The 15,709-nt window shown below is 38.7% G+C and overlaps 1 protein-coding gene across 1 annotated transcript in view; it reads left to right on the top strand.

Annotated features, from left to right (window-relative positions):
- LOC150089156 (PHD finger protein rhinoceros-like) overlaps positions 1-15,709 on the top strand; it is a 327,976-nt gene that overhangs the window by 201,835 nt on the left and 110,432 nt on the right. The gene's annotated exons all lie outside the window — the stretch shown is intronic.

Raw genomic sequence — 15,709 nt, 5'->3', positions numbered from 1 at the left:
TTGTGGGAGTCAAAAATCAATGGTCATTTAAGTAGTTTTTGGAGTTTTACCATGCGGTGAGCAATTGGGAATATTGGTGTGGCTTCACTTAAAGAGCATGCTAGTTGCGTGAAAAGGTTGAAGAATGAATACAAGAACTTTGTTATGATTCAGACAGTTCAGAAAGTAGTAATGTACAAACTCTATAGATTATGACATCTGTTTTCCTAATCTACTGGGGGATGGATGTCATAAATATTGAAAACATGCAAGAATTATTTCAGATGTAAGACCGGATTGACTAACAAATGAAATTGGAACTGAAAATTACACTGTTGAGTGGGAATGAGGACTCTACAAATGAAGGCATGGAAACACTTTAATGACAAGTTTATTGAAGATTTTATTAATAATATTGATGATACCTTGAATATCATTAACTGAAAATGATCTGCATTTTGTGAAGAACTTCACAAAATGTGAAGCATTTTGTGAAAAATATAAGCTAGTCTGTAATCAAGTCACAAAGGAGGTTAGGTAGGCGAAGGCAGATTACAAGAAATCTTTCGCAAAGGATGTAAAGAAAAACAGCAAGGAGTTCTTTACTTATGTAAACTCTAGAAGGAAGGAGATGAATCAGGTTAGTCTACTTGATATCAATGGTTTGACTGTAGATAATCATTCTCAGATAGCTGCCAGACTAAATGAGTATTTTGCATCTACATTCACACATGAGGAGTTATTCAAGGAGAAGAGGGCCAGATGTTTATTAAACTCTAACAGGGAGTTAAATGATTTTGCAATAACTGAGAGCAAACTGGAGGAGAAATTGTTGAAGTTAAACATAAAAAAGGCACCCGGGGTGGATGGGATTTATCTAGTTATATTAAAGGAGGCAGCAAAAGAAGTAAGCAAACCCTTAGCCTTAATTATGAGAGCTTCCTTGGACTCAGGGGAGGTCCCCATGGACTGGAGATGTCAAAATGTTGACCCCAATTCACAGAGGAGGATCAAAGGGTAAAAAAAAAAAAAAAAAAAGGTAAAGTGCAGCCATTATCAACCCACTGCAGGATGGAAGCCTCCTCAACAATTCATACTGAGGGAAATGGACCATAATCTGCCACGCTGGTCTAGTAGGATTGGCAGATCAACCGTATTCAGCAGTCAGGGGCTTGAACCCCGGTCTACTCAAAGAGCGTGTGCTACTGCACTCCCGCTCCTGACCACTCGGCTACGCAAGTGTAACACAAGTAATTAATTACAGACCTGTTAGTTTAACTTCTGTTCTGGGGAAATTAATGGAGGTACTGCTTAAAGAAGCACTGCAAGATCATCTAGACAAGACTGCAGTTATAGTTCAGACAAAGCATGGGTTTGTTAAGGGGAAGTCTTGTCTGACCAATGTGATTGGATACTGTGATGTGGTCACAAAGGAACTGGATGCAAAACATAATTTTCATATCATATGCTTGGATTTTGGGAAAGCCTTTGATACTGTTGCACATGGAAAACTGCTGTACAAATTTGAGGTGTATGGCATTAAGATCAGATTGTTGCTATGGCTAAAGGCATGGTTGAGTGGTAATCAGTGGAAATTGCTCTTCGTGGACTAATGTTATTAGTGTAGTCCCCTAGGGTTCAGTGCTGGGTCCATTGTTGTTTTCTGTATTTATCAGTGATGTTGATGAAGGTATATCAAGCATAATGTCCAAGTTTGCAGACGATACAGAGGTTGGCAGGGTTAATGACACCAGTGATAGTATGCTACTGCAAAGGATCCTGAAAAGTTGAGCAGATCGGGTGAGAGGTGGTAGCTGAAGTTTAACATTGACAAATGTAAAGTACTGAATATGGAAAGCACTAATCCCAGAGTAATGTATGAACTGTGTGGTACTACACTCAGTGTGGTAGAGAATGAAAACGACCTGGGGGTAATTGTGTAGTCAGATATGAAGTTTTTTTGAGCAGTGCAGACAGTCTGCAAGAGTAGCTCATGGTGTCTTGCCAATGATATACAGGAATTTTTCTAGCAGGCATAAGGAGGTGATTATCTTCTTGTATAAGGCAGTGGTCAGGCCAAACCTTAAGTACTGTATACAGGCCTGGAGGCCTTAATTTAGAAAGGATGTAGAGCTGTTGCAACAAGAATAGAGAAGGGCAACGTGATTGGTTAATGGAATAAAGGGTTACTCTTATGAAGAAAGGCTTAAGTACTGCAAATTGCAGTGTCTGGAGACTAGGCACCTGTGAGATGATCTGATTGAGATGCACAAGGCCTTGAATGGTTTGAGCAAGCTCAATGCTGGTGGGATACTTCCTCTTGCTCAAATTAATCACCTGAGGGGACATAAATTCAAATTGAGGAAAGATAGTTTTAGAAAAATGTGCGGAAATTTGCCTTTAGAAGTTGACTGCTTAAATGAATTCAACACAGAACCAGACAAACATTTGGAGTGAATGGGAAAGTTTTTTTTTTTTTTTTTTGGCTGATGTTTATAATCTTGCTTTCTTGGGCTCTACTTGCTTGATTTGGGCCTGAAATTGAACATATTCTCTGGAATTCAGATGAAGAAGTTGATAAAATAGAATGCAGTGATAAATAGATATCTTTGCACCCCAACAAAAAAAAAAAAAAAAAAAAATTATTATTGACAGTAATTTCATTCTAATATTGGGCATGTCAACATAAGAACAAATTAATATTTAATATGCAAAGTTTTCATTTTTTATGAACACACTCCAGTTTTCCTCTGTGAAAAAAATCACTGTCCTAGGTAAATAAACTTTTAGCAGATATACTTCTGAACAGGTTAAACATGTATATTCCATGTATTTTGTAATACATTATCTAATTAGTTAGTCAGAAAGAGCTTTTTTACTAATACATTACAAAATAATGTATTATAAAAATATACCATCCACATATGTAGCATCCATTTCTGAATTGATTTTTTTATTTATACAATTTCCCAGGTAATTTTCTCAATTCACCATTCAGAATCAATCTGTGGGTACAGCTTTTTTTTGTCCAACATCAATTCATTGTTCTCTGATTTCCTTCCAGCAGTGAATAGTATTTTTAACTGTTTTTAGGATGAACTGTTCTTCTCAGTAGACTTTCAGGGTTAGTTATAGTTTCATCTACATCCAAAGCTGCAATAGTAAGATATAAATAAAACGTTCTGAAGGTTGTAATTGCTATCTGATCTGTTAGTTGCAGTAAGCAAGTAGCATTGAGAGGCAAGAGAACTACTTGCATCTCAATACAAGTTGTCCTCTTAATGCCAATTTAATCATTTTAAATGCCAAATTTAAAATTTTATTGATCCTTTTACTTTCCTCTATAATAAATTTTGACCATTGGAAGAAAAGTGATCCACCGACCACTCCTGGAACATTTTGAATGTTATCCATGCTTTCTTATTCAAAGCCAGAAGTAGTGTTACCTTGAAATTGTCCTTAAGTCAATGAATTTTTAGAGTGATAAAAAAAGAAAAAAAAAAAGCAGCTTCATTTTAAAGTCTCCTGTTACATTCCTTCCCCATCAACAGGATTAGACAATCCTTTAAAACTTGGAATAAATAATAATAATACGATTCTTTATTAACATAAATTTTATACAATAGTGATTCCTTACACAGAAAGCCAGAGGAATCTTACAATTTGTTGTTTATACAAGTGATTTTGTTTTATAAAAAAAAAAAATAATAAATAATAATAATAACTAAATAATAATTAATAGATCAAAGCAAAGATGATAATCAAAATGTAAAAATGAAGTAATAATTACAGCGAAAAAGGACTTCAAGTTGAGCAGAACATGAAATAACATCGGTTAACTAACTAAGATCGGCACTTACATAAATGTCCTTTACAAACAGCAAGCTAGGACAAGATGCCATTGCGATATGCCTTGTCTATAGTCCACAGGTTGATGTCGATGTTGAGCGAGTTGAGAGTGTCCAGAGTCACATTAGGGAAGTGTCTCTTGAAATTCTGTAACCGCTGGAGCCTTTAGCACAGGGGGGGGTATTACGGAGATGTCTGCCTGGCAAATGCCAGCCAACCGTGTTCCAGATCCTGCTTAGCTGAGCACAGATGAAGGAATGATTTTATTTTTAGCACATGGGCTCTGTGGACTATGGGCGTATATTGCAGGTTGCAGCAGAGAGTAGATTTAGATGTTGTAGATCTGGTGCGACCACAAGTTGGCTCACTTCAGCACCCAGAATTCGAGGCCCTGTAGTTTCCTGAGGCTAGTGGGTGGTGCCGCCGACCAAACTTCCACGGCATAGGAGAGTACACTACAGAAGTAAGTTGCAAGGTATTTCTTGATTATTTGCTTATTGTGCGTTTTGCACAGATCAATTTTGATTCCCCAGAACACTCAGGGCTTTGGAATACTGAGCTTGGATTTGTTTTTTGTAGGTGAGGTTGGCATCAAGGATTATGCCTAGGAATTTGACACTGTCTGTGGGAGTCAGAACATTTCCTGCCAATTCCGGAAGTAGAGAATTTGCAGTATCAGTAGAAGTCATCCGACTTGGCGTAAAGATGAGATAGTTTGACTTCTAGATTGACTTAGAGGCCAAAAAATTTAGCATACTTACAGAATGTATTTAGGTGCTGTTTACAGATTCAGAGGTGGTTTGTCTTTCTTGTGAATCACCAACATGGCGTTTGCATGGCAAGTAGCAAACAATATCACCAGCATACTATAGGAAAGCTGGAATTTGATCCATTAGTGGAACGAATATTGCTGTAAATAACAAGGCTGAGAGAGAACCACCTTGTGGGATCCCTACTTTGACGCTTTTAGTGACTGTAATGCCATCGCCTTTGAAGAGAAGCATTCTCCTATCTAGCAAATTATTGAGGATCTCGATCATATTTCCGGATATCCCATGGAATCTCTCAAGTAAGGCAAGAAGGGGTGTTATTTGGACTGAGTCGAAAGCAGATTTCATGTCCAGAAAAATGGTGTGAAGATCTTTGTTGTCATTCCAGGCACGAAGTATTTTCTGTGATAATCACTGTAGGCAGGTTACAGTAGATCTATTAGGTATGGCATAATGGGTATGTTCTGGCCTATATGCAAAGATTACGAGTGCTGCATCATTATAGATGCACTTCTCGAGGCATTTCAGGAAGGGAGAGGCAATTGATATTGGCCTGAAGTCAGCCGGTCTTTTCGCATGAGGCTTTTTCGGAACTGCCATGACTCTGTATGATAACCAGCTTGAAGGCACCTGTGCAAATTTGAGTACTTTGTTGTAGAATTGAGTGAGCTCTTTGCTGATGAAATAAGAAGCAATTTTTAGACTAAAAAGAGGTATTGCGTCAATTCCTATGGTGGACTTGTCAGGTAGTGAATTTATTATTTTTATTAGTTGTTCTTTGGAAATTTCTGTATTACTAGAAAGTGAAGAAACGTTAAACGCTTCGTTCCAAGGATATGCTTCGGACACACGGTGATCTCGCTTAAAACACAGCACATGCTCACACCATTCCTGGACATCTAAAGATAGAGGGGTGCAAGTATGACTAGTGGACCACACACGTTTTCCCCTGCGCCTCCGTAGCCAGGTGGGAAGGAGCAGCAGTGCGTAGCACATGCTACTTGATTAGACCGGGGTTCGAGCCCGTCACCACCAAATACGGAGGATGCGGAAAGGTCAGGGAATGACCACCGCATATTCCCGGAGCAATATGGCCTTAGTTGCTAATGCTCCTAAAATAAAAACCAAATAAACAATGAACAGTAAACGTTTTCCCCTGGATAGCCGGCCATTCATGAAATTGTCAATAGCAAATTGTTTACTCTTCTGGAAATCCATCCTTGCTTTGGAAAATTTGGCGTATGACTCTTGTGAAGGCGACTTCTTGTAAGAGGCATAGGCTGCCTGCTTTTCCCTAAAGGCCTTGGTCAGGAGGTCATTCCACCATGACTTTGAGTGGGGACTAAGGATGCAAGTTTTGGACATTCCATCATGAATTCGATCCATCTCGAAAGCCAGTAGGCAGCCTCATTTATGTTAAGCTCAGCCAGTATATTCCATGGGTAAAGTTGGAAAAGGGTAGTAACTTTTCCAATGTTGATGTATTTTGGATTGTATACTCTCCTGACAGTGTTTATAGTTTGTATTTGTGTACGTTCATCCTTAGGTGCCTGCAGAGATATCATTGCAGCAATCAGAACGTGATTGGACGGGAGGACGTTCTCAGTTATGGTCAGGGTTTCCTTTACTAAACAGTTTGAGAAGATGCGTGCAGGGTGGCATCGCCGTGTGAGGGAGGAACATGAATAAGACCATTGCCCATTTCCGACATGTTCAATGACAGAGTATCTAGGAGCTTCTTTGTGGCTGGCAGTGGAAGGTTAAAGTCTCCGAGGATGATGAGCTTTTGCCGATGATTGATTGTGGATGACAGCCATGCTGTCAGATTAAGGACAGAATCCTCAGAAACTGGTGGAGGGAAATAAACGGCACACACAGAGAGATCGACAAACCAGCAATTCGGTTGATTCCAAGAACAGCTTCTATGTCACCTCCTGGATAAGTGGATGCCTTAATCAGGGGGAGTGAACTCCTTTGACAGTTTGCTATACTGCCACCTTGTCTCCCAATTCTATTAGCAGCCAGCATGTGATAGCCAAGATTTCAGGTGAAGCAGCAATTTCCATTTCATCTCTGAGCCAGGTTTCAATCAGAATGACGAAGTCATACTCTGCACAGGAAAGCAAATCAAGCAGGCCATCTAGTTTGTTTTTGACACTCCTGATGTTTTGTAGGAAACATCGAATTTTTACTTCGACAGAAGGTTGTACTATGATGAGATTACTCTTGGAACATTATTTGCTTTTCACATAATGATCTGAAATCTCGTCCCGGGATCGATGTCACGTTCGGTGTGCCTTCTTACTGGATATTCTAACTGGAATGCAACCGGTCCGATGTTCGCTTGTCATCTCCACATTAGACATCCATAAGTTGCACCCACTCTCGGATATAATTTGGGCGACTCCACTAGAGAGGACAGGTATCTATGCTGGTGTAGTTATGCATTGTTGTGGAATGGGGTTCAGGCTTGATAAGTTCTTGGTCTTTGGTGTCCTATAGGATGGCATTACCAACAGACCTCTGGGCCAGTATCCGGCATTTGAGGTGTTGTTAGTAATTAGGCCCATCAATCTGAATCCTAAAGGAATTGTATTGGTATTGATTTTGAAAGGCTTATCGGGTATGCCTAGTTCCATCAACAGTGCCTGAATTTCTTCAACTTTTGTCAATGGATCCAGCCTGCTAATGAATATATTTGCACGAGTATTGCTGGTGGCTTGGTGATCTCATATTCTGAGTCTAGTATTAACTACTCTCGTGCCATTCAAGGTGGTTTTGCTGTTTCTGGAATACTGTTGCCGTGGGGATGTTTGCGCCGGTTGAGGTCCGGGCATCTGGCCTTGCCGTGCTCCATTCGTGCCTGCAATGTCAGAGTTCCGTTTCATTGATTTTAGCAGGCACTATAGGCCTTGTCTTTAGAGAGTGTAACTATATCTATTTCAGGTAGTAGCGATGACTCAGGTGTGGGAGATGGGCATTCCAGTGGGCTACACAAGGGAGCCTAGTGTTCACGGGCAAGAGACCTTGTAGTAGGCTCAAGGACTTTCGTTGATAATCTTCAAGCTGGTTCAGACATTCCCTTAGCGAGCTATTTTCTGAATACAGTTTTCTTAGAATGCCTTCAATAGTTTCAAGTTTCTCAGTGTTACACCTGCAAAAAGCGCAGCTGACTTGAGCATGTGATTCCGCTTGAGAACAATTATCAGGAACCCCAGGGAAAAACTTGCTGTTCGTAGCCGGTTCACTGAGAGTGGAATTGATGTGTGTGGTGACGTCATTAAGAACATTCAGCATTCTAGAGGGAGAGACTGTGGGGGGGGGGAGGCAAGTGCACTAAGGGAGTAGCTAATATGTCAGCTGTATCTGACGAATCCCTATTTTGCTTGCAGAGTGCACATCTCGATTTTGATTTCCTAAGTTGCGCAGTCCATTTTAGATCTTTAATGCCACTACAAAAATTGCAAAAAAGAAGCTGGAATGATAATGATGAACATTTTATTAGGCAGTCGGAAAGTTTTTCGCAGCTCGAGCAGGGTTGCATATTTTTCGACGGCATTGTACCCAAAATTCACTAAACACTACAGGGAGAGATATGGCAAGGTTGCTGACAAAGTAAAAGCAGAGTACTTACTGATCAAGGAATGTTGCTTCAGGCTAGGATTAAGTAGGGTGGTGAAGAGCTGACTGCTTACTTTTTGCAGCATGTGGGCTCCAGCGGGTAAATGAATACACACTGTACTCACAATGGCAAACAACAAGGTCCGATTCAACTTTAACAATTCTGCCAGGAAATCCGAAATTACTGGACGAAATAGTAGCAAAAAGCACTTCGATACTCACTCCTCACGAACTGTGAATATAGATCTAAGACATTAGATGAAAATTAAGATGGTTACACTAGTTTAAGAAACTAAAACAATTGAAGTAAGCGGAGCGTGTAAATAACCCGACCCGAACAATCATGCACACGCGCACTTATGAATGCGTGTATTTGTTATTTTTTCTCTCTAAATAATTCATGAATTGAATATCCACTTCACGTGCAGTAAAAGTCTTTGAATGCATCTTTATTCCAGAAATCATCTTAATCTTGAATGCATCTTAATCAAGACCTTGAACAAGTTGTTTTCTTTGTGGGGTTTATCCACGAAGATCAGTACTGATTACTTGCATTCTTTAGGCCACAATAAAATCACTTATTATTTGACAATACAGGCACACCTCGATTAACGTTACCTCTGATAACGAAGCTTCGATATAACGAAGTCGGCAATTTCAAGCCCCATTTAACATAAAAAAAATATTCCAGTTTAATCACCTGAAATCTAAACAAACTGAAGAAATTACGGAAACCTTTGGGGCTTCTTGTGGTTGGTTCGAGAAATTTAAAAAACGGGCCAGGATTCATAGTGTAAAATTAACAGGAGAAGCTGCAAATAAGTTTCCAGTAAAACTAAAGGAAATAATTGAACGTGAAAATTTTCCAAATTTGGTGTTCAATGTTGACGAAAGCGGTTTGTTCTGGAAACGGCTACCAACAAAAAGCTTCATTTCTATTGAAGAAAAATCAGCTGCTGGGTTCAAAGCAGCCAAAGACCATTTAACGTTACTCGTTGGATCAAATGCCTCTGGCGATTATAAATTAAAATTGTTATTAGTTTACCATTCAGAAAATCCGAGGGCGTTAAAAGGTAGCATAAAAATGAATTTACCTGTAATATGGAAAGCAAATAGAAAAGCGTGGGTTACCAATGAGTTATTTACTGATTGGTTTGTTAACCACTTTTGTCCTGAAGTAAAATGGTATTGTCAAAAAAAAAACAACTTTGAAGAAAAAGCTCTTTTGTTGTTAGACAATGCTCCGGGACATCCTACTGATCTTAACACGTTGGACACATGCATTCCTGTCAAAGTTGTGTTTCTTCCAGCAAACACAACTTCCCTGATTCAACCATTGGATCAGGGAGTAATAGCATCATTTAAAGCTTATTATCTGTGTCGAACATTAAGCAGTTTAACTGAACTAGAGAATAAAGAGGAAATGACAGTTAAATAACAGTTAAAACTTTTTGGAAAAACTACACCATTGAAAACATTGATAGTCCTTGGAAAGAAGTCACTAAGAAATGCTTAAATGGAGTTTGGCGCAAAATATGGCCAGAAGTTGTACTAGAAGAAGAAAATAACATCCAAGAAATTAGAAATGAAGTTATCCAGATGGCTCAATCAATAGGTTTCGAAAATGTAGATGAAGAGGATGTTAGAAATTTATTGAATGCAGAAGATGATGGTTTTTCGATGGAAGATTTAGAAAACCTTGTTAGCAACGAAGACAAAGATAATGAAGACGAGGTTAAAGAAGTTCCTGCCGAAAAAGTGTTAACAACCAAAGATTTAAAAAGATGCTTAAATGACATTGAAAACGTTTTAAATTTTTTTAGTGAAAATGATCCTGATTTAGGAAGAAGTGTTATTGTTAAGCGATCAGTGTTAAATGCAATAACTCCGTATAGGCAATTGTTAAATGAAAGAGAAAAAGAGCATAAGCAATTAACTTTAGACTCATATTTTAAAATATGATTTCACTTTGTATGTAAGTTGACTGTTTATTTAATAAAACTTTTCTTTGTTCGAAAAAAAAAGCTTTTCATTTTCTTTACGTAGGAACGTATCCCTATTCTGGCCATAGTATTTTTACCTCTGAAAACGAAGTTTCGCTTAACGAAGTAATTTCGTGGAACGCATCCTATTCGTTATTCGAGGTATGCCTGTACATTACAGGACTTTTACTGAAGCCTTGATCACTTGCAAACCAGACTAAATCATGATAAATATAATTCCCAGAGACCTCTGACATGAACAATGGCAAACAAGTGTAAATTTTTCTCTCTTTATTTAAAACAAGCATTATAATTTAAATAATTGCCTCTATAGCCTCAAATTTGTTATACACTAATGTAAAATTATTATTTTTTTTGTACCAGGCAGTCCCTTCCAAATTTAGGCAGCACAGCCATATATTTACAATACCATACATACAGTATTACAGATTACAGCACCGTAGAGAGAATTAGATGCATCCATTCAAAGTAGGCATCCAAAGTCAATCCACACAAGAACCCTCCAAGATGTACTTCTCTCTGAAATGATTTGAGCATCATTACCTACACAGGGTATGTTCCTACCTATAATTAGAAGAGTACCACACATCCTGAACCTACCCTGTTTGAAATACTGATTTCCATTCTGATGATCAGCCAACCTGGTTGTTTTCCAGTCAGCCACAAGACCTTATTACATGATGCAACAATTAATTTCCTTGCTCCTCTATTGGTAACTAGATTAACCACCTTTGAAATACCTGGATGGCAAACTCTTGTAAGGATTTGAAATCTGGCTCTGTTTCTACCCGAAGTCGTTTAAATCGAGGATTCAACACTCGTAGATTTGGCAACCCTGCTATTAATTCCGCCTTAATAGATATAATATCAGAGTTCTCATAAGTCATATAATATACGCCTCATAAGTTTCATCTTTCCCACAGACACAAGCAGAACAATCCACAATGCCTAATTCAAGTAACTTTGCAAAAAATGATCCACGTCCTCTCAAGACCTTCTTGAGAGGACTATCTAAGCCGTCTGGACCAAGGTTTACCATTAATATTTACATGTGGAAAGAATTTATTTGTAATGCAATCCTTAGTACCATCAGTCCATCTCTCCTATAATTGATTGTGTTTTTTATTGAGAAGAAAATAAATTAAAGAAAACTATTTAGACATTTATTTACAATAATTACAGAAATACACTGCAGGCCATATGAATGCCCTTTCATTGTGTCCAATGTTGGAAATTAATGAATTGTGTACATTGCTAAGAAACAAAAATGTTAACTTCCAAAAGGAAGAATTTAATTTTTTTAGCATTAGCATTAGTACAGGCATATGATGCAAGAAAGCAAGCTTATGCAGCATCAGCCAAAAAAAAAAAAAAAACCCCCTTTCACTTCATCCCTCCGTTCGTTCGAAATACCTGTCCAGCTGAGCCTTAAATTTATTTAGGCTATCAACTTCCACAACAAGGGATGGAAGTCTGTTCCACCAACCAATTACCCGCTGGCTAAAGGCAAATTTCCGCACAGCTATCCTACATCATTTTTTATGCTTTCAACATTCCAAGTTACATTTTGATAAATATGTAATAAACAAAATGCTTCTTGTTAAGGTTATGATGGTCAAATAGAATTGTTACATTTTTATTCTCTTGTCTGGCATATTGTATTATTATATTATCTTATCTGTATCTTGTTATATCTTATTATCTTGTCTGTGGCTGTAGGAGAAATCTGATGCTCTGGAAGTATGGAAATAATCCTTCTACCCAAATTTTTGGTTGCATTTCTTTAGAAATAAATTGTGCAGCATGTTTGAGAAAGTACAGTTTATGTTAGCATTCTAGTATATTTTCAGATGCACAGAGGAACTGGAGAGTCATAAGTTACAGCAGGAGAAATAAAGTATTAGATGTTCTATCAAGTCGATACATTTGTAAATGCAGACACTGTTTCTTAACATGTTTGCAATGAGTGTCCTTTCTCTGCATCTTGGAGCTCTGGAACAAATAGGCACTGCTTTTTAGTAAATGGAAGGCATTCCATCTGTGAAGAATCATTACTCCAAGTAACACTGACATGTGCTAGTTGGGGATACAAGGACTAATAGATTAACAGAAGCCACGCAGAGGTGAAAGTGATTCTTGCACTGCTTCTATTGGAATGAGCAGAAGCCTGGAAAACAAGATGTAGGATATGTCAGAGACTGCTGGGAGTCATTGCAGTACAAGTAAACACATGGGTTGTATTAGGGTAGCTAAGAATAGGAACAGGCGCATGTATACTTGCGTGTACACCAATGCTAGGAGTTTGGTAAATAAATTTCATGAATTTGAGGTATTGCTCAAAGCATCAAAGGCGGATATTGTTGAGATATCAGAGACGTGGTGTCACACAGATATAAAGAATGTAGAACTGGAATTTGGGGAGTACAATGTCTACAGAAAGGATAGACAGGATAGGAAGGGAGGAGGGTTTATGCTATTAGTTAAGAAACACATAAAGTCCAAGGAAGTGAAGCCAGTCGACATCGCTGGACAGTGCAGTGTCAAGTCAGTTTGGTGTGACATAAGCATTGGGAGATCAAAATTGAGAGTAGGAGTGTGCTATAGGCCTAATGACTCTGATCAGTATAATAAGAAACTGTACAGGGAAATAGAGTGCACCAGTAAATAAGAGACCTTATAATGGGGGAATTTTAATTTCCCAGATATTGACTGGAATTTGTGGGTTGGTCACTCACACACTGGCAAGGCTTTTGTGGATTTATTGGATGATTGTTTTCTACATCAGCATGTTCGGGAAGCAACTAAAGGGAGTAATACTCTTGATTTGATTATCAGTAGTGATTCTTCATGCATTAAGAATCTGCAGATAGAGGAACCACGAGGTGGCAGTGATCACAGTGTGCTGAAGTGGGATTTACTGAAGAGGTAACTGCCATCAGGGGTAAAGGGAAGGGTTATTGCTTTCGTAAAGGCGACTATAATGGTCTGAGACAGTATTTAAATTCTATACAGTGGGACCAACTGATGATGTTACCAACAGCAAATTCAAAATGGGAAGCATTCAAAGAACTTATCTTGGAAGCTACTAGGCCTTACATACCAACTAAGAAATATTGTTCAAGGTTTAGGCCTAAATGGATGTCAGATGAACTAATGAGCCATATGGCAGAGAAGAAAAATGCATGGGATACATATAAATTAACACATGACACAGAAGCCTATGATAGATATAAGTTGATCTGTAACCAAGTTACAAAGGAGGTTAGGCAGGCGAAGGCAGATTACGAGAAATCTTTGGCAAGAGATGCAAAGAAAAACAGCAAAGAGTTCTTTACTTATGTAAACTCTAGAAGGAAGGGGATGAATCAGAGTGGTCCACTTGATATTGATGGGTCAACTGTTGATGATCCTGCTCAGGTAGCTAACAAACTAAATGAATATTTTGCATCGACATTCACACATGAGGAGTTATTCAGCGAGGGGAATGCGAGAGGTGTATTCAACTCTGGCAGTAAGCTAGATAATCTTGTAATAACTGAGAGTAAAGTGGAGGAGAAATTGTTGAAGATAAACACAAGAAAGGCACCTGGGGTGGATGGGGTCTATCCAGTTATATTAAAGGAGGCAGCAAGGGAAGTAAGCAAACCCTTAGCCATAATTATGAGAGCTTCCTTGGACTCAGGGGAGGTACCCATAGACTGGAGATGTGCAAATGTGACCCCAATTCACAAAGGAGGATCAAAAGCTGACACAAGTAATTATAGACCTGTGAGTGTAACTTCTGTTCCAGGAAAATTAATGGAGGCATTGGTTAAAGAAGCACTGCAGGATCATCTAGACAAGACTTCAGTTATAGCTGGGACACAGCATGGTTTGTTAAGGGGAAGTCTTGCCTGACCAATTTGATTGGATACTATGATGCAGTCACAAAAGAACTGGATGCAGGGAATAACTTTGATATTATATACTTGGATCTTAGAAAGGCTTTTGATACTGTTGCACATGGAAGACTGCTGCACAAATTGGAGCAGTGTGGCATTGGAGGCAAATTGCTGCTATAGATAAAGGGATGGTTGAGGGGAAGAAGACAGAGAGTGGTAATCAATGGACACTGCTCATCGTGGACTAATGTTATTAGTGGAGTCCCTCAGGGTTCAGTATTGGGTCCGTTGTTGTTTTCTGTATTTATAAATGATATTGAGGATGGTATATCAGGCTTAATGTCCAAGTTTGCAGACAATACAAAGGTTGGTAGGGTTGTTAAGGACACTACTGACACTATGCTGCTGCAACAGGATCCGGAAAGGCTGAGCAGATGGGCTGAGAGGTGGCAAATGAAGTTTAACATTGACCAATGTAAAGTACTTCATATGGGAAACAGCAACCCCAGAGCAACGTATCAACTCTGTGGTACTACACTGACAGTGGTAGAGAATGAAAAGGACTTGGGGATAATTGTGCAGGCAGATATGAAGTTCTCTGAGCAGTGCAGACGGGCTGCAAGAGTAGCTCATGGTGTCTTGTCAATGATATACAGGAATTTTTCTAGCAGGGATAAGGATGTGATTATTCCCTTGTATAAGGCAATGGTCAGGCCTCACCTTGAGTACTGTATACAGGTCTGGACGCCTCATTTCAAGAAGGATGTAGAGCTGCTGGAACGAGTACAGAGAAGGGCAACAAGATTAGTGAATGGAACAAAGGGTTGCTCTTAAGAAGAAAGGCTTAAGTTTTGCAAATTATAGTGTCTGGAGACTAGGCACTGGTGAGGTGATCTGATAGAAGTGTATAAAGTGTTGAATGGTTTGAGCATGCTCAATGCTGATGGGATTCTTCCTCTTGCTCAGAATAATCATCTGAGAGGGCATAAATTCAAATTGAGGAAAGACAGATGTAGGATAGAAGTGCGGAAATTTGCCTTTAGCCAGCGGGTAGTTGATTGGTGGAACAGGCTTCCATCCCTGGTTGTGGAAGTTGATAGCCTAAATAAATTTAAGGTTCAGCTGGACAGGTATTTCGAACGAATGGAGGGGTGAAGTGGAAGTGTTGTTTTTTTTGGTTGATGCTGCATAAGCTTGCTTTCTTGCATCATATGCTACTGCTACTAATGCTAATGTGTTTAAGAGTAGCATTAGCATCATATGCTAATGCTACTCTGCTAATGTGTTTGCATTCTAATATCAATAGATGCATTCAAATGAGATTCAGAATCAGCATCATTTGAATAGAATTCTATTTCAGTATCAGATGACATATTATAAAGAACTGATTCAATGTTATCTTGCAGTCTTGATGTTCCAGGCTATGGATACATTATAACAACCCTTTAGGGTAATATTTTACAGGATAATACTTTTTACAAAAAATGTTATCAGTAAGCACACACCAAGGATGTTTTGTTTTTCACAAACTATTGAATTCAAATTCAGTGAGCATAATCTTCAAAAAAATTTTACCCTTTTTTCTTGTAGGAAATAAAGATAACGT

This window comes from Mastigoproctus giganteus, chromosome 2 (assembly GCF_048544385.1).
Source record: "Mastigoproctus giganteus isolate SK-2022 chromosome 2, ASM4854438v1, whole genome shotgun sequence".
Taxonomy (NCBI): Eukaryota; Metazoa; Arthropoda; class Arachnida; order Uropygi; family Thelyphonidae; genus Mastigoproctus; species Mastigoproctus giganteus.
This window is presented reverse-complemented; position numbering and strand designations above follow the sequence as displayed.